Source organism: Dipodomys merriami, unplaced genomic scaffold (genome assembly GCF_024711535.1).
Source record: "Dipodomys merriami isolate MVZ:Mamm:240054 unplaced genomic scaffold, mDipMer1.0.p SCAF_312, whole genome shotgun sequence".
NCBI classification, from domain to species: Eukaryota; Metazoa; Chordata; class Mammalia; order Rodentia; family Heteromyidae; genus Dipodomys; species Dipodomys merriami.
In genome coordinates this window covers 562,523-582,734 of record NW_027204627.1, presented here as the reverse complement: position 1 = coordinate 582,734, position 20,212 = coordinate 562,523, and the positions used below count along the sequence as shown (strand labels likewise).

General features: G+C 38.7%; 1 pseudogene; it reads left to right on the top strand.

Moving 5' to 3' along the window:
* The first annotated feature begins 15,281 nt into the window (after window positions 1-15,281).
* LOC138841293 (U6 spliceosomal RNA) lies at window positions 15,282-15,380 on the top strand (annotated as a pseudogene).
* Window positions 15,381-20,212: the final 4,832 nt, after the last annotated feature.

Genomic DNA, 20,212 nt, shown 5'->3' with positions numbered 1-20,212 from the left:
CAATTCCCAGTCCTGGCAGAAAAAATGGCACCTTTATACCATGTGATGCCCAATTCTTAGGTATTTCGTTATGCCTCCATTTAAATGAATGTGATTGTTTAAATGCTTCATACAGTATTAATTAAAATTGATCAGTGTACCATAATATAATTGCGTATAATTTTGTCCTAGAATCATTCAAGAACTACCCATTCAATCATGACATACATCACATTCCATTGGTAATCATATGGATAAAAATGAGTTTCTTAGGATCTCCTGACATTTGGAGGTGGCAGGACCAGGATTTGAATTGTGGGCTCCATCTCCTACTACTTCAACCTGAGGATAGGGAACTCACTGTTCTGTCCAAGAACATCAGTAAGGCCCATGATTAGCCAGGCACCAGTGGCTCTCACCAGTCGTCCTTGATACTTACAAGGCTGTGATAGGAGTATCATGGTGAATGTCACCCTAGGCAGGAAAGTCCTTGAAACTCCTGTCCAACTTGTGGCAACAAATCAAGAAGTAGAGCTGTGTGGCTCCAATTGTAGAGAGCAGCCTTGAGCAAAAGCAGCTCACGGACTGTGCCTAGATGCTGAGTTCTAGGTCCAGGACTAGCAATAAACAGCCATATACAACAATCTGTGCAGCCATCCAGCTAAAACAGGTCACCCACTTGTTCCCAACTGGATTGGACAGAGTTTCCTGGGAAAGGTTCTGCTGTCCTTTGACTCTGCCTATTCTGCCTGCATCACAGGATTCCAGCCACACCTCCATTCTTTCATGGTTCTTTCTGACCAATGGGATACAAGGATGGAGGCCACACCCCATATTCCCCCTTCCCCCCTCCTGACCCAGACCCACACCTCTCCTGTGCCCCACAATCTGGCCCAGGCCCTGCCACAAATGTGCCCCAAGGGTGGGGGTGGGTGTTGACCTGAGGATCCCACCCCCATCTCTACTGGCCAGTGTCCCAGGAAACAGGGAGATGTAGGCTTGGGTGAGGAGTAGGCACCAAAATGCCCCATGCCTGGAGCAGTGGGAGCTACAAAGGGACACTTCTACACCCTTCTCTCTGGTGAGAGGTGGGGAGCAGCATTCCACACCTGACTTCTGGGGTCTTTTCCTTTTTCCTGGGGGTGAGGGTGTTGGATGCAGAAGATAGACCCCTCTTGCTGTGTGAGACCTTGTCTTCTGTGCTTGGTCACCATTTTCAACTGAACAGAATCCCAGAAAACTCAGTATGGAGGTGAGGATGCTGGGGGTCAAAACAGAAGGTGAATATCTGGGAAGACACCCCCACACACACATACAATTGGCCTATTCCCTGCCCGCAACTGTCAAAGTTCTCACAAGTTGATCACATTTCCCAGCTCTACCAGCTTCTGCTGGTGCTCCCGGTCCATCTGGTCTCCAACAAACTCAGGAGATACACAGCTCTGAGTGTGTTTGTGTGTGTGTGTGTGTGTGTGTGTGTGTGTGTGAGAGAGAGAGAGAGAGAGAGAGAGAGAGAGAGAGAGAGAGAGAGAGAGAGAGAGAGAGGCAGACAGACAGACAGACAGACAGACAGAGACAGACAGATAGAGAGACAGAGGCTGAGAAAGAGAGAGTCAGAGACAGAGACACAGAGACAGAGACAGGAAGAGACAAAGAAAGACAGAGAGAGACAGAGAGACAAAGAGAGACAGAGAGACATACATAGAGAGACAGAGAAAGAGAGGTCATCTTTCTCTTTGTACATCCTGACTGTACTAAGGTGAGTGATCTGTTGGCAACTTGCAGGTGCTGCAAGGAAGAGTGTTCTGTCACCAGGCTGAGTGTGTGTGTGTGTGTGTGTGTGTGTGTGTGTGTGTGTGTGTGTGTGTGTGTGTGTGTGTGTGTGTGTATGTAGAAGTGGGTTGTAAAAAGGAGGCTGGATGCTTTGGTAACTTCTACCTGCTATCTTTGGGAGGTGCATGGGCTTCATAGCTGAGGTCTGGGGACCTGGAAGGGTGAGAGGCTTGAAGGGGACTCAGCATTGTTAAATGACAAGAACAAGGGATCTCTGTTCCCTGGATCTGTGTAATCTCATGGGCATGGTGGGTGGCAGTGGGAGCTGGGGAGGACCTGGGAGTGTGGCCCGAAAGGGGTGGCTTCCCAGGGGGAAAGAGAGCATGGCCAACACTTAGTAAGGATATGAGCCCTGCTAGTATGGAGTACAACAGCATAGCTCAGACTCCAGGTCTTCTCATCATGATGTCTGATGGGCGAGGCCAACCCTAATTTAAATCTTGAGTTGTGATCTTCAGATCTCAGCCTCATGAGTAGCTAGGATTATAGGAGTGAGACTCCAGCACTGGGCCTCTGGTTATTTTTTGTATATTAGGGTTTGACCTCAAGGCCTTTGGCTTTTCAGTCAGGTCTTCTAACATGCGAGACAAGCTTTTATGTCTTAGGCATTTCTGAGATGGAGACTTAATATATGCTCAGGCTGGGCTGGATCAAGATCCACCTATCTGTGGCAGGTGTGAGCCACCAGGCCTTGTCCTCTGTAGTTGGAATGGTAGACATGTGGTGCCATGCTCAGTCATTGGTTTAGATGGATTGTCCCAAACTCAGTCTATGGCAGATGATTCTTGACCACAGGTGAAGCTCTGGGGTGGGCCTCGACCATTGGACTTCAATCTCTTCAAGTGACAGTTGTTAGGAAACTAGGGATTAATACAGAGAGATGTCTGGAGCAAGGCCAGGCACAAAGGGAGGGGCCTTCAGATGCAGTTCTCAGCAATTCTGTGAGCATATGACAGGAAGATTCCCAGAAAGAGATCAGATGGTGTGTGTTATTAATGGTGCAACAGGCATGGGATTATGAAACAAAACATGGCTTTCTTTCATTATTACCCTATCCTCATGAGGAAGGGGATCCTTCACTTTGTTCATTTTTGCAGCTGGGGAAACTGAGGCACAGAGTATCCGAGTGACCTATTCATGAATCCCAGCTGAGAAGAACCTCGGCCTGACTTCTCTGCCATGGTCCCTAGTACAATGTGTGCTATTCAGTCCACTTCTTGTGGTGGGCAGTCCACATCTTGTCAGTCGTGGGGCTTGAACTCTGGGCCTGGGCACTGTCCCAGAGCTTCTCAGCTCAAGGTTAGGGCTCAACCACTTGAGTCACAGCACCACTTCCGGTTTTCTGGTGGTTCTTTGGAGATAACAGACTCATAGTCACTCATGCCGGGGTTGGCTATGAACCGTGATCCTCATATCTCAGCCTCCTGTGTACTTAAGATTATAGGTCTGAGCCACCTGCACCAGGCTTAAGTGTAATTCTGACATTCTTTCAATCTCTCTCACACACACAGGAACTTGTTGAATGGGTGCTGGAGGAGGTGGCCCAGCGGCCCCATGTGGCTGGAACCAAGGTGGCCCTCTCATTCTGGAGGTGTGATGTGGGTCAGGAGATGTCTTGCTCAGTCTGTTGTACCAGCTCTATGAGGTAAGTCCTTCTGTGTCTGTCTAGACCAAGACAGTTTTTCATTGTCCTTCTAGCCTTACTGGTCTCAGCATTGTGCTCAATGTCCTTTTCTAGCAAAAATTTTGGCCAAAATTATGATACATAGTTAAAGAATGAAAATGTAATGCCATCTTAAGAAAGTCATATAGGGCTATGGGAAAGTGGCTTCATGGTATGGTGATTCCCTAGCATGCATGAAACCCTGGGTTCAATTCCTCATTACCACATAAACAGAAAAAGAAACACTGGAAATGGTGCTGTGCCTCATGTCGTATAATGTTGGCCTTGAGGGGGAAAAAAGCTGAGGAATAATTCTCTATCTCTGAGTTTAAGCCCAGGACTGGCAAAACAACAACAACAAACATTTAGTAAATGAAAATAAAGAACCCATACTAGGAATATTTAATTGCTCGTTCCATACTGATACCTGACAATAGTCCCTAATTCATGCACTTTAGCAATATTAGGATACTGTGTTGAAAAAAAAAAGTTTTGTTCATAAGGTCACGGCAATTAATGCCAGGAATGTGCTTAGATGTCAAGTCAAGATTAATTCAGGAAATTCAAAGATTTCAGGCTTTTGAGTGTTCACTGTTAATCACAATGAGAAGAGTAGTCTACATGATATTTGGAAACCTTTTTGGCCAGTCATGTCACCAAAATGGCAGAGGCTAATTAACAGTTGTGACAGAAGAGAAGGAATGACTCCAGATGGAAGGAATAAATGATAGTAACTAAGGTGTAGCAGAAACCATTCTAGGGAACCGTTTTTGGTTATTGAAGAACTAGTTATCAACTAGGCATATTCTTCATTGCCTTTAGCATTCTAAATGTCTTAGGCTAGTTCTTCATCTCTGTGTGATAAATATATCTCTTTCTATGCTGTTCGTTCATACGCGATCTCCTTTGCTTTCTTTTTTATATTATTTTTATTGTGAAAATCCTGTGCTTTCTAAAATTATGTCCTTCTCAATTTTTCTATGAATATTTCCTGATAATAAGTATACCTACACAGATGGAAGAGGCTGCTAATGTAAGGGTCCCACAGTTCCTGAGTCATTAACGTAACAAATTGGCAAAGGAAGACATATTTATTGCGACCTCAATTATTCTAAAAACTGCAATGTCACATCACTTGATTCAGATTTCCATTCTTGTCTACTTAGTGTCATTAACTGCACTAAACACAAATAGGAGCCGGGTGCTTGTGGCTCATGCCTGTAATCCTAGCTACTCAGGAGGTTCAGACCAGAGGATTGTGGGTCACAGCCAGCCTGGTCAGGGAAGTCCATGAAACACTTACCTTCAATTAACCAACAGTAATCCGGAAGTGGTGCTGCAGCTAAAGTGGTAGAGCACTGGACTTGAGCTGAAGAGCTGAGGGACAATGCCCAGGATCAGAGTTCAAGCCCCATGACCAACAGAAAAAGTGCAAAAATGACTTTAAGTTTCCCCAAAAGGAACGACAAAGTCTCTTCTCAATCAGAGAAAATAATTCCAAAATGATTCAGTGCACCTACTTTTGCTGAGTTATGTAAATTATAGATTCTTTGCTGAACATATTCTCTTCTTTTAAAAATTGTCAAATATTAGCTTTATTATAAACTTCATCTAATATTTCTTATTTCAAAAGAGAAGTCCATAAGTTGATGTCACTTGGATTTATTACTATCTCAGTTCAAAGCCAACCCAGGGCACAAAGTCAGTCAAACTCTTATTTGTAATTAAACACCATAAAAGGCAAAAGTGGAGTATTGGCTCAGTCAGTAGAGTACTAGCTTTGGGGACAGGTGGGCAGGAAAGACAACTGTACAGGGACAGGGTCCAACCTCTGAGTTCAAGACCCAGAACCAGCACAAACTAAACAAACAAGCAAACAAAAGAAACCCCAGGTATTTCTTTGGGACCCTCCTTATAGGAGTACTGGTCTGGGAAGAGGCTCCTTTTACTGATCATACTCACTGGCTCCTGCTTTTTTGAAATCCTTATTGCTATGGGAAACTCAGGACCAGACTAAAGGAATTGATAACTGACTCCTGCAACAAAAGAATCATCTCAGGAGTGAAACATCTACCCTTAAGACACTTTAAAACCTCCATGCCTTTGTTCCTTTGCAGGAGAACACTTTTAAAACTAAGTTATTTCCTTTGTTTTATGCTGGCCTTCAAAAGGCATATTGTCTCCTTTTGTAATATTCTCAACTAGAAGTTTATAGACAAGTTTTATATGAGTAAAGGACACACTCAAAAAAGTCAGGGACAGAATTTCTTTCAAGCCTTGGATTCTTTTCTTGTATAGTAAAAAGGAAAACAAAAGTGAACTTGAACTTTGTCATTCTTCTATGTTCAATTCCTCTCCTGGTATTGCTTTACACTTCCAGTTACAGTTACTTCCACTTACTTCCAGTAACAATCTATGGTGCTGCTCCAGATAAAATGAATGTTTTCTGGCTTCATTGAAATAGCACAAGGACACCTTTGGACATGTGGTAACACGTGTTTCAGAGACAACTTAATAAAGAGAAAATGTGAAATTTAAATTGCTTATAAATACATTATCCATGAGTATATTGAGTAAAAACTTCTTAAGTGCTCTGTAAATTAAGGAGAATTTTAAATGGGAAGAGGATTTTCAGATCATTTTTTGTGAGTGTATGTGCTGTGCATTAATTTCCCAAATGTACATGAGTTAACAGTAGGAGACACAATAGCAATAATATGAGAAAGAGAAGTTCTGTGTTTATGTATTAGGGTTCAATACAATAGAGAAGACTCTACAAATAAGACAGCATTGAAACTATAAAGTCAAGTCCAGCATGTAGAGTTATGGGAGTGATATAGAAAAAACATTACTCGTAAGTGGAATATGAAGCATGAGGCCACTCCCTTTCTAAATCTTGCTTGCTAATCACGTAAATTTGTAAAAAGTAGAATGGAAGAATGATCCTGTTTCCAGTGCAAGTCAGATATACGATCATGGACTTAACTGGAAAAAAGGAGTCCGTATTGAGAGAACAGGGAATATACTAGCAATGAAACTGGTGGCTAAGATCAGATTAAATTTCTTTCATTTTCTTATATTCTTTTTTGCTGTTGTTGGTCATGGCAATTCACCTCTGCGACTGGCTGCTGTCCCTTTGCTATTCAGCTGAAGGCTACTGCTCTACCACTTGAACCACAGTGCCACTTCCAGTTTTCTGGTAGTTATTGCAGAAAAGAGTCTCCAGGACTTTCCTACCCGGGCTGGCTTTGAACCCCAATCCTCAGGTCCAACCACCACTAGGCTTGCGATCACCTTTCTAACAGTGTACACTCAGGATATGTAATGTGTATGTTAATCTATCTTTATATGAATTCTTGAGTTAAAAATCTAGGCTACCGGTTAGGCTTTACACTCAAAAAAAATGTTTGTAGCTTAAAAGTTGATACTCCTGGAAAAATAAAACCTAAGGATGTAAAAGATTCTGGGAAGTTCAGTTTGCATCCAGTCTTGGCAGAACAGGATTTGAGACACTACCTATAATTAATCAGCAAAACCTGGAATCCCAGTCATGAGCAAGATTACTGAGTAAGAGCTTGAGGCTTTTGCATAAATACATAAAAACATACACATATACAGAAAGACACTTATATGTGCACACACAAATACAAAATGAAACAATTCTCAGTATATGTAGAAAAGTTAGAAAACAATAGAAAATATGTCCTGAGTAAGACTACAATCAAGTGATAATTTTTAGTATTAGAAAGCCCTCAAGTGAACTTTCTTTAAAGAAGTTGAGAATATTACATAGCTAGGGATCAGAGACAGTAAGAGATTCAAGTAATCATTATTAATGGGATCAGATCCATGGAGGAATGAATCAGAGACCCCTGCATATACATCTGAAGATGTTCATATCCTGTGTCAAATGTTAGAACATCTTTGAAAATAGTACTTAAACAGTCTGAGCAGTCAGTCGAGTGGATAAGATCATAGGAGAAGTTCAGAATTGCTAGTCTTTATCTAGATGAAATAAACCAACAAAATATGGCAGGGCAATGTGGTACAAGCCTGGAGACTAAGACAGGAGATTAAGGAGTGGAATTACATAGTGATACCTTCCCTTGACCAGGTAGTGTACTTTTGTCTCAATAAAGCAAACCAACCAACAAACAACAAAAAAGGAATACACAGTTGGAAGTTCGGGCTAATTTTGTCACTATGTTTTGAGAAGTCAAGTTTCCTATTGAAATGCAACACATGCATTATCCTCACGTGTTTTAAATGCTCTCTTCATTACAGAACATTCCTAGATGCAAAATGGCTCATGATTCCCTCCCCCAAAATTGCAAAAGTAAGTATCATTCTGTTAGATTTTAAAGAACTGATGAAGGATTATAAAAGCTTAAGCCTGTAGAAAGAGCAAAGTATGTCTAACATAGAACTTTGTAGACCTTGCTAAACTAGAATTGAGATTTAAAATGAATATTTTGGTTTTGTTGGTAATTTCATATTTTATACGCTACTACAAAAGTCTTTTTAAGTAGAAGGTTTAATTGACAAATTCACAAATGATACTGGCATTCTTATTTTCCTAGAATATATTTTCAAGAGAGTTATAATTAGAACTTAGTTAATAAATAATACCAACAGTTCATGCATAACATGATAATGTGAATAATCTAGACATAGTTGCCAACAAATGGATGACAGTAATTTATAAATTTGGAAAAAGAGCAATTTTTTGAGGGTGTGCTATACTATGGTTTGAAGAGAGGAATTGTGTGACATCTTCTTTCTTCTTCCTATATGTAACACAGGAAGCCATTTCCTTAATTACGTGCCTCTTTAAACATTGAGAAAAATGCTAGGTTTGGGGTTTGTTTTCATTTTCGTTTTTGTTTTATTGGCTTCTCCTAAAGCTTGAATTCTGGGCCTGGACACTGTGCCTAAGCCTGTTTATGCTCAATGTTCGTGCCCTACTTCAACCTCAGTGCCACTTGTGTCTGGCTTTTTCTGAATAGTTTATTGGAGATAAGAATCTAAAAAACCTTCCTGCATGAGTTGGCTTTGAACCATAATTTTCTGATCTTAGCATCCTGAATATCTATAATAGTTAAAAAGTAAAATATAAATAATATTTGCAAGTTTCCTGATCTCAAGAATACCACTGGGGGAAAAATGATGCAGCTCAGTTTATTGTGTCGTTCTTTCCAGAACAAGGAGGGCATCACATTAGCAGAGGTGTAGTATTTTTTCACAATAGAGTTAAGCTATTCATGATGTGAATTAAGGAATTTTAAGGTGCACCTTACAAGATGGAAACTGTTGGTCTAGGATGACTTTATGACATAAATCTTGGGATTGATGGTCATAGAAATAAAGCTTTCTCTGATAAACAATTGCTTTCTCTTGAAGAATTAATTGTTACAGATGCTTCATAGTCTTATCCTCTATAAGAATGTGGCTATTTTTCTGTTGAATTCTCAATCTGTAACACCCAATTGGAAACTGTATTTACTGCAGAATTTTATAACATGCAAACAGGTACTGTTTTGAATCTCTGAGGTATGGAATGTTGAGAATTTTAAAATGAAAATGAGTCATAGGAATTTTGAATAACACATATTTTCTGTTCTTTTAACAACTTATTTACTTTTAAAAGTTATGGGTTTCCATTTAATTAATCTCTTTTCAGTTTTAGTATAAGAAAGTACTAAATTTATTCTTTTTTCAAAATATTGGCAAGTATATTGTGAAAATATTGTCTAGATGGATAATATTCAAGTAGATGTTCCTCTGATAAAGAAAGGGTAGTTAATTCAAATTATATGTCAAATAGTTTTGATTTTTAAAAAGTTAATACGTAAAGAATAATATTTACTATACCAATACAGTGAAATTATATTTTATGCAGCTTATTTAAAAATTTTATTATCAAAGTGATGTACAGTGTGGTTACTGTAATTGTAAGGTAGTGAATGCATAATTTTTCAAACTTTTTACCTCTCCCTCATTTTTCTCATAGTTTCCTTCCCCCCTTTCCCCCTCACAAGTTGTAATGTACATTTCCAACATATCGTCTTGTGAGTATTGCTATTGCATTGGTTTGCCTTTCTGCTTTCTCTCACCATTTTGTTGTTTCTCTTCCCTTCCCTAGTTAAGGTAAATGTATACACAATACACAGGGTAACAAAATCAAATACAGCAGGGAGAAAGCATAGGGAAAATCCTAAAACAAATAGCAATTACATAGTACATCAAAAAAACACCACAAATAAAAATCTGTTTCCATATCTTGGAGTTCATTTTTCTCAGCATCAGCTTATATGGTCATATACACACATAACAATGCCACTGGAAAATAATAGTTGCATAAACACTAAATCATGAAAACAACATGTTAACTTTTTGGTGGTTAAGGTGGTATTAGGATTGGTGAATTCGTGATTCTGATAAAGGAATTTCAAAAGAGTTTTAAAGTTATGATAGGTAAAATTTAATTGTTCAAAATTTTTAACACTTTAGCCTATTCAGAAAATTTAAAATTGCCTGGGAAAATAGGCTTTCATTCAAAGAAATCCATGGAGACTTAGTAGAGAGGAAGCAATGTGACTAAAGATGGTTCTTTTTCACACTAAACAAACAAACCTCAGAAAACTTGCTTTAATCCTGTAGGTTCCCTTGAGAATTGTCATTACCCAGGAAATATACTCTCACTGTGTGCAACAAGGTTGTAGTACAATTTAAATTCAAATTCTTAAAAAAAAAGACATCAAAATTTGTGAATTAACCTTTAATTATCAAACAGATAATTTGGGTCGGGCTGGGAAGGTGGCTCAGTGGTAGAGCTCTTGCCTTGCATGCCTGAGGCCCTGGGTTTGATTCGTCAGCACCACATAAGCAAAAAGAAAAAAGCCGGCAGTGGTGCTGTGGCTCAAGTGGTAGAGTGCTAACCTTGAGCTGAAGAGCTGAAGGACAGCGCTCAGGCCCATAGTTCAGGCCCCAAGGCCGGACCCCCTCCCCCCCCAATAAAAAAAAAAGATAATTGGGGTCAAAATATTTATGGAGAAAATGCCCTCTACAATGAAAGAGGGTATTGGGTTTACACTTTTCTGTTTGTAATACTTTCCACAATGTCTTTGCACATGAAGAAGTGACATACAGAAAAAAATCTGATTGGGTACGTCAAACCAATGATTTCATATTTCTAAGTGGCTCACAAAATATAATACCTTTATTGACATGAGATAGTGAAGAATTCTCTACATAAGCCAAAAAGTTTCGGGTTCAAGGACTGGGAAGGTGGCTCAGTGGTAGAGGGCTTACCTTGCATACATGAGGCCCTGGGTTTGATTCGCCAGCACCACATAAGCAAAAGAACAAAGCTGGAAGTGGCACTGTGGCTCAAGTGGTAGAGCGCTAGCCTTGAGCTGAAGATCTGAGGGACAGTGCCCAGGCCTAGAGTTTCAGGCCCCATGACTGGACCCCCCCCCCCAAAAAAAAAGTTTTGGTTTCAGAAAAGAATTTAGCATATGGGAAAGTTTAGAAAATAGTGTTCTTAGAAGCCCTAGCTAAGTGTATTGTCTTCAGCATTAGAGGGAGGCCAAAACTTTTTGATACAGATTGTCTTAATATTTTTGCTACCTAAAGTGATTTTACAGAGCCTATTTGACTCACGAGAATGCAGAACTGATTGAATGAAGACATGAAAATAAATTCCACATCCAAATGAGGCAACTTAAAAGAGTATTAAAAGAGAAACTATGAAGATGTACAGTGGCTGAGGCTTCACTATACTTGAAGCCAAGAAGCTGTGATTAATTGGAAATCAGGAAATAGCTAAGAGGAGGACATAGAAGTAGGACACAGAAGTGTTGTCCTTTTGTTATAGACCTGTCTTCCAAGGTATGGGTGATTTAACTCTATTCTTCTCCATACATCTTGGTGAGCAAATGCAAGAACAAGAGAAAATAATAAATTAAAATAATTTTGCAAAGAATAACTTCACTGTTCCTGATATGTTATCTAAGGACAGTCTTAAGAGAGAAGATAAAAAGGGAGTACTTTTTGGTTTCCTCTATGCATCTTGTTAGCAAAATATATCCTTGAGGTTAGAATTGATTGAAACAAAAAGTGATGGAGTACTTATTTTTCTGGGCAATTTAGACACAAGTAGACTTTCAAGGTAAAAGAAAAAAGAAAAAAAATATAGCCAAGTATTTGTGCTCCCAGCTTCTTGGACTGGTTTTCTGGAGACAAATTTTACTTAGATTTGTCCTCATCACTATAGATATTGTTTCATGGCAACCAAATGCAAGAGGAAAGTTAAATGGACTCGCTTAGTCAATTAAACTGCATAATCAAAAAATGGCAAATAATATTTAGTGAATTATTTGACTAATTATTTGCCAGAATAAAGAAGGAAAATGTAATTCAAAATCAATTGACCTAAAAATATGAATAAAAAGTAGTGAAGAGAGATGAGAGAAAAAATAGAGGATTGTTTTCTCTACAGTGGAGTAATGGGTTCTTCATCTTGCTTCTTCCATTCCATCCTCACAAGCTATCAATTGTGGCTCAGGACTGGAGTATCCAGTTCAGCCAAAGAGAACTCATACAAGAAAGATAATATTTGCAGCAGATATAGGTGATTTATAACCTTAGATAATCTATTTAAATCTGTTCAGAATCCTCCCCTAGGCCAAACTGCTACTTTGACCAGTTTTGTTTGCTTTTATCAAGATTTCCCTCCATTAACTTCTTAAAATTTTTGAGAGGTCATATTCATACTCTATAGAAATTTCTGTTTGGTTGTGATTTTTGTGTCTTTTTGTTTGTTTTTATTTTTTAAATGAATTTCCAAAGGTTGTGCAAGTGTCTTACAATTAAATATGTCCACCTAATTAGCCATTGCTCCTGGATCACAGTGACTCCTTCTATCATTCTCACCCAACCCCTTCTACAAGATTTATTTCCGATTTACCATTTCCTTTCTCAAATATGTACATTGAGTATTCTAGCTGTACTTGCACCTTGTTCCATTTTTCATTCATTCTATGTCTTTACTATTATTCCTCTCTCTTTTCAACTTCCTGATAGTCATTCTGTTAAACTTTCTGTTAATACTTTGAAAGGTTTATATACATTCCATGGAGTTTCAGTCTTGCATATACTTGAACTGATGTAAGCTTATATTTCCATAAGTCATTCATCTGCAATAAAAATTTGCAAGACTGGAGACTTGAAACACCTAGACATGGTTACATTCTCATCCATTTGAAGATTAATCTTTAGTCAACAAGAAAGTTTAAAAATGGCTTTGAATGTATTCTTAACTACCAATTTTTATAAATGGCTTTGTACAATGGTGTGTGATTATTTTATTTTACATGGGATAAGACTAAGTTTTGGAAAAAGAAGAAAATTAACACTTACTACTATAGAGAAATATGATAGAAATAGAAGATAGATTTTGTCACATCTCAGATGAGTACCCATATTCAAGACTTAAAGACATATTTCTTACTATGTTAGACAGAGTGTAAACAAAACAACATATGATAAGGCAAGTATTTGTGACTTTTTAAAATGTCCCTTATTAAGTGATGTAATTTACTTTATTAGCTAACGTTTGGGGTTGAAATATGGGAGGCTGATCTATTTAACAAATTTCTGGAAGGCACCTACTGAACAACACAAATGGTGCATGGTACTGTTTCTACACTTTAATGAATGGTTGAACCTGTTTGGCATTAGTGCTGGGTAAATAAATCAACTCTATTGTGACTTGCTCCCTACACTTGAAAAACTTGTAATGTCACTAAGTGTCATATACTTATCAAATGTTATTTTGGTAAGTGTTATTTCAAAAAGTTTATTTGAAAAGGAATACACTTTCAGAAGATTAAATGTAGGTTATCATTGGTTTGAGAATGACAACATTGTTGTACCACAGAACCAAGTTGTACTAAAGTACCAGTGTTTTGAAGCACAAGCGATCTTCTCAATTAATGTTTTGCTGAATTATATTTGACCTCTAATTCAAGTTTTCCTGGCTTGGTAGATCAATCATGGATCTATCCTTCCAGGAACTATTTTTTGGGCTCACATATGCTGGACTTAAATATTACATTAATCATTACGGGAGGGGTATTAAAAATAATCTTGTGAAACCTTATGATCTTGTTCACTCATATGGGCTGGTCATCTATAAACTGAGTTTGAAATACAGTACTTTCTCTCGATTTTGTGACCTCATCTTTCATTTTAAGTTGCCTTGCATTACACAATTTCTTGCTGCTAATTCTTGTATCTCAAGGAATTGGGGCCCTGAAATATTATAAGAAATGAGAAATTGAGATGGATTTTCAGTTACTTTCTGCTGGCATGTTGCATAGGACTAGGTGAGAAGTCTAGCTCCTGTTATCTGATGATGCAGGTAATTCGGCCATAAGATACTAGGACCCATGGATCTATAGAAGAATAATGTCTTTTAGATATCATATCAGCACAATTGGAGTATAATCTGTAGGAATGCTTCAGAAATATGGAGAAAAACAGTTTGGGGCAGCGAGTTAAAACAATAAACAGGGCATCAGAGAAAAATCTCTTATACATTGGAGGAAAACAACATTGATTTTTAACAATGTGAATTCAGAAGACCATGAACACTTAGAAGGTATCACAAGTTTATACCGAAGACATTGCAATGATACTCTTTATATTCTAATATATATTCTAAACCTAATTATTTATATTCCAATACTATTTATTGGGATAAATAAATATCAATTTATTTGTCAAATTATCAATTGATTCTATTAATTTGCACTGTGTGAAATATAAAATCAGCACATACAAATATAAAATATATAACTATATATAATATAATAAAAAAGGGAACATGTTTTACATTGTTCTATTGTCGTTAGGGTATCAAAAGCAACTCTGTTTTAAAGTATTATTCCATTATCTCTACCTCAGTGTTTGGTAGAGTTAGACTTAAATCTTTACCTTTTGTAGATTTACAGACTGGAGGCAAGAGGAAACATTACCAATTTAAGGACTATTAACAAGGAGAAACATATGGACTTCTCCTGGAGCTATGAAAATATTTGGTGATAGAAAGGCAGTAGTGTAAGTTCCTGCCTGGTTGGAAGGTAGACAGGCCAGGAAATTAAGTAATCATGCATATGAACAATTTTTTCACCTTCTTAGATTTAGCTACTTTTGAAATGGTAGGTATAATGAACAATTATATTTTGATAAAAAAAACCTTCTACTCTGAACAGTTCTGTCTGAAATGTTCATCTTTTTATGATCCCTTGTAACTAAGATTTGTTTTGTTCAAGTAAGACAATTTACGCTGTCAAGGTAAGATATTCTGGTTGGTCTGAACCTACATGGAAGAAGGATACAGTGTCAGGTAGACATTGGTGCCAATAATACCTCATTTGGGAAATTTTCAGCTGCAGAATTTTAGAAGGAGCTCTTAAGCAAGGATTTCTTTGAATCCATTAGCTCTACAGAGTTAACTCAGTTGGATAAATAAGTCCTTTAAAAAGCCATCCTCTTTGGACCTAGCTAAAAATGCTTCAAAGTATGATTAAAACTAAAATGAAAAAGACTTAAAATAATCATTGACAAAAGAATTACAAACGTGAGCATTCGACTGAACAATATAATTATTTTCCATTATACACAGAATTTTAAGGAAATAAGATCAGTAGCATTGTTAGGAACATTAAGGTTTTTTTGTTACAAATAGGGACCCAAGGATATAATCCTGTAAAAGATTGCATCATTAACTAGAGAACATTACATTCTTCAGAAGCACATATACCCAAATTACAACAATACAGAGATTAACATGGCAATTGCACAGGATGATATGAAAATCTGTGAATTATTCCTTATTTTTCATTCTTCAGATGCTAGAAATGAAAAACAATTATTAAAAAGTTGATTACAAATTAACAGTGTAACAATACATGTAATTCATATAAATAAAAGTTAGTTTGATATCAGTGTATTAAATCTTCGCCTTAGAAAACCCTTTACATAGTATAATCTTTATAAAATTTTTAAAATTAGACAACATTGCCATTTTATTCCAAAGTAATATACTATAAGGACCTAGTAAAAAAGGAATCTTAAACTGTTTCTGTATGGAATGCAATCTAAAAGGATCCATTTATTAATGAACCTATATATTATAAAACAATGTAGTATTCAAAGTCTTATATCTAGGAAAGAATAAAATAGATTATGGGCATTATACAAACAGAATACAGAATATTTTAAAGTATAATTTTTCATATAAGCACCAGAAATATCTTTAGTTGTTTTAGTACTCATTTCAACAGATAAATTAAAATTATTTCTGATTTAAAAAAAGCAAAAACTCGAGGGGGACCAAGATGGCGACGGGGAAGTAGAGGAATGCCACAGCTCACCCCAACCAAAAAGAGAGTTGGAGTTCCAATGTTTAATCTCCCCAAGAGACCAACAACAACAAAAAGACCAACATCCAGAGAAAAACAGGAAGCAGAGAAAAAACAAAAAAATAAAGTTAAAAAGAAGAATTTCACAACAGAGAGGTGTGAAGACCCCTTCCCCAATGTCTATTGGCCACACAGCAGTGTGCCAAGTCATGGCCAGCCCAGCCCGGTGGGAGCTGCCTGTGTCCCAGAGACACAGAGGGCTCTCTGCAGATCACCTGCACCAAAGCCCCCTGAGGTACCAGTGTCAGACCCGCTGATTGTGACGAATGAAGAAACCTCCAAGCAGGGAGCTTACACAAAGATCCCACCCCATCCCTCACTCTCTGTTTGAGCAGAAAGGCTCCATTCCGCCAAAGCCATTTGGCCCCATTGCAGGAACCCCAGAGATACACTAGATGCCCACAGAACACCAGAGCAGAAGAACTGAAAGGAACTGGTGCTGATCTGGAGAGTGCAGAGACAAACCCCAGAGCCCAGAACCTGCACAGAGGCACCTCCCCCACCCCTCCGGTGGAGGCCAGAGGCCCATCCCGTGGAGTGGACAGGAATAGCATCAATGGAGGCAGTGACAGAAGAGAAACACACAGAGCCACCACCTCTCAGGCCAGCCCACAACCACTTCAATTGAACTCTGACTGCAAGGGCAACCAGCAACACAACACAACACAAAAACAACAACTAGCTACAGGGTGAGTACCCTGCAGGGGAGAGTATATTCCTCAAGGGAGACCAGAGCTGGTGGAAATCGCCAGTCCCCCTACCCCAAAACCTGCACCACAGGACCCACTAAAACTAGAAAATGTTCAAGAGCTCCACCAGCCCATGGAGCACACTAAGCTGGCCAGGCTAGAACAAGAGAGACCCTGGAAGGGAGATTAAACGCCCAAGCCATGAACAGCACCCCTGTGTCTAGACACCCAATGGTGGAAGAAATTTGAACTGTGTACTCCAGGCTGCACAATCTAGGTGGGATACACAGCAGCACAGGTCCAACCGGTGTGCCCCAGGCTGGGGGCCGGGACCAGGCCTGGGGACATGGTGCCTGAGCAACATAACCAATGTCTTCCAACTGAAATCAGAAGCTGAGCATACGCCTCAGCAGAGGGGAGAAAAACAGGGAACTGCACCCCCTGGGAATCATGCCTGTGACACCAAAAGATCCGGGGAGTTCAGGACAAGAGAAACCCAAACCCCACAAGAACCCGACGCATATATTCTAGGCTAGGAATTGGACAACACAGGCTGCCAGCACCTGATAAGAGTCAGGAGCTCAGGCTGGTAAGGTGGCTAAGCAGTACAGTGCTTTCTTAGGTGCAGGAGGCCCTGGATCTGATTCCTCAGCAACACATAAGCAGAAAGAACCAGGTCTGTTGCTGTGGGACAAATGGTAGGGTGCCAGCCTTCAGCTGAAGAGCTCAGGTACAGCACCCAAGCCCAGAGTTGAAGCCCAAACTAGCCAAAAAAGTAAAATAAAACAAAACATCAGGAGCCCATAACAGACTCCAACATCTGGGAGAGTACATCCAGCACATTCGAACTCGCCAAGAGCACCTGTAGGAACAAACAGGAGCAGTCTAGGCTGCTCAACCCTTCTAAAGGCGGGAACTGCCAGTGATCTACAGCAGAGAGCCGATAACTCTGTGTGGGTCAGACCAGCAGCTAGAGGTTGGCCCCCAACAACTGAGATCAGGTACAGATTCTCTCTACCTGCACAGAAACAGTAACCAAGCAAAGACAGACATCTATTGACCAAAACAAAATTTCAGATTAGTCTGCAATAATCCCTGAATCCCCATGAGAAAATCACAGAGAAAAATTACAAGGTTTATCAACACCTAGGATAGCAAGCTATCTCTAAAAGCCAGCAGCCACCCAGGGGAGATTCCCAGTGGGAGCAAAGCCGGAATGGAAGACAAACACTACATCCAAGAGGTGCTGGAGGCAATTACTCAAGAAATAAAGCGAGAAATAGACCAGAAATTGAAAGAACACAGGATCGAAATATCGAAAGAGATGCTGGACATCAAACAGGAGATGCATGCAAAAATAGAGGCAGCACAGACCTCAGTAAGCCCTGAGATAAGTGACAAAATAGAGGCAGTACACAATTCATTAAGAAGTAAGGTTAGTATTTTGAAAACCAACATCGAATCCATAAATGAGTCGATTTCCTCCATGAGAACCACAATGGAAGCCACAGTTAATAGAGTGAATAATATGGAAAGTAGAATGTCAGATACAGAAGACAGAATACATCAACTGGACCAAAAAATGACAGATCTGGGAAAATCACTTAAATTATGCCAAAGGGAAATTCAAGAGCAAGCAGATAGTGCCAAGAAATTTAACCTTCATATGCGAAGGTGAGGAATATCAAAGCAAGGGAATGCAACACCTATTCCACAAGATAATCAGTGAAAAATTTCCCCATCTCAAAAAAGAACATCTTACCTACATAACAGAAGCATATAGAACACCTAACAAGCAGGATCCCAGGAGAAACACTTCTAGAAACCTTATAGTATAAATGATAGATCTGAATGACAAGGAAACAATCTTGCATGCAGCAAAAATGAAGAAGGAGCTATACTACAACAGGAAAAATATTAGAATCACTACAGATCTCTCCACACAAACACTGAATGCAAGAAAGGCCTGGGAAAGTAAGATATTTGCCTGAGAGCCAATAACTGTCAACCCAGTCTGATATACTTGGCAAAGGTAGCATTCATTTTCGATGGAGAACTGAAAATTTTTAATAGCGAGGAAAAACTAAATTAATACATAAACATTAAGCCAGCATTACGAAGACTACTAAGAGGTGGAACACAACCTGAGAATAGCAACGAGGAACAGGGACCTGCACCCAGACAGGCATTAATTGAAGTCTATCTAAGCAAGCACATGAGGAAAGGAAAGAAGAAAAACAGTGACCATAATGCATCTCTCTATACTATCTCTTAAGATTAACGGGCTTAATTCACCAATCAAAAGAAAAAGAACTGCAGATTGGATCCTAAAACATGACCCATCCATCAGTTGCCTTCAGGAGACCCACCTCTAAGCCATACATGCAAACAAACTCAGAGTGAAGGGTTGGAAAAGGATCTAACAATCAAATATCCCTAGTAAGAAAGCAGGTGTAGCAATTGTGATATCTGACAAAATAAACTTGTCATTAAAATTAATACAAAAAGACAAGGATTGACACTACATATTAATACAGGAAACAACATATAAAGAGGATATTACCATCATCTACTTACATTCCCCAAACATTGGTGCACCCAAATATGTTAAGCAAATACTCGAAAACTTACGGAATAAAATAGTCCAATAGGATAATACTAGGAGACTTTAACACCCCCACTCTCACCAAAGGACAAGTCTACCGACCAGAGGACTGGAAAAGAAACTACTGAATTAAGTGAGGCCATACTTCAAGCAGAACTGACATTTACCAAGTATTTCACCCTAAAAACAACACAGTACACATTCTTCTCAGCAGCTCATGGTACTATCTCCAAAATAGACCATATCATAGTTCATGGAAGGAACTTAAGCAAAATTCAAGGAGATTGACATAATCCCTTGTATCCTATCTGAACACAGTGGAATCAAGATAGTTCTCAATAACAAAGCATACTGCATAAATTACTCTAATACATGGAAATTGAACAGCACACTTCTAAGCAATGCATGGGTAATGGAAGAGATTAAAGAAGAAATTAAAAAATTCCTACAACTCAATGAAAATGAAAATAACTCCCAAAGAAACTTGTGGGACAGAGCAAAAGCAGTCCTGAGGGGAAATTTAGTACCCTCAGTGCCCACATCAAGAAAATAGACACAGACGAAGAAAAAAATCTCATGTTGCAATTAAAACAGCTAGAAAAACATGAAAAAATGGAACCTAAAGTTTCTAGACAGAGCCAGAAAACCAAACTAAGTGCCGAGATTATTGAAATAGAGAATTGGAGATTCATAGCCAAAATTAACCAAACAAAAAGCTGGTTGAAAAAATAAATAAAATTGATAGACATTTGGCAAGATTAATTAAAAAAGAAGAGAGGAAACCCATATTAACAGAATGAAGGATGCCAAGGGATAAATCACAACACGTACCCAAGATGAGCAAACAATTTTAACGGACTACTTTCAAAAGCTTTACTCTCTAAAGAAAGGAAACCTGGCAGAAATGGATGCATTTTTAGAGAAATACAAGTTGCCCAAATTGAGCAAAGTAGAA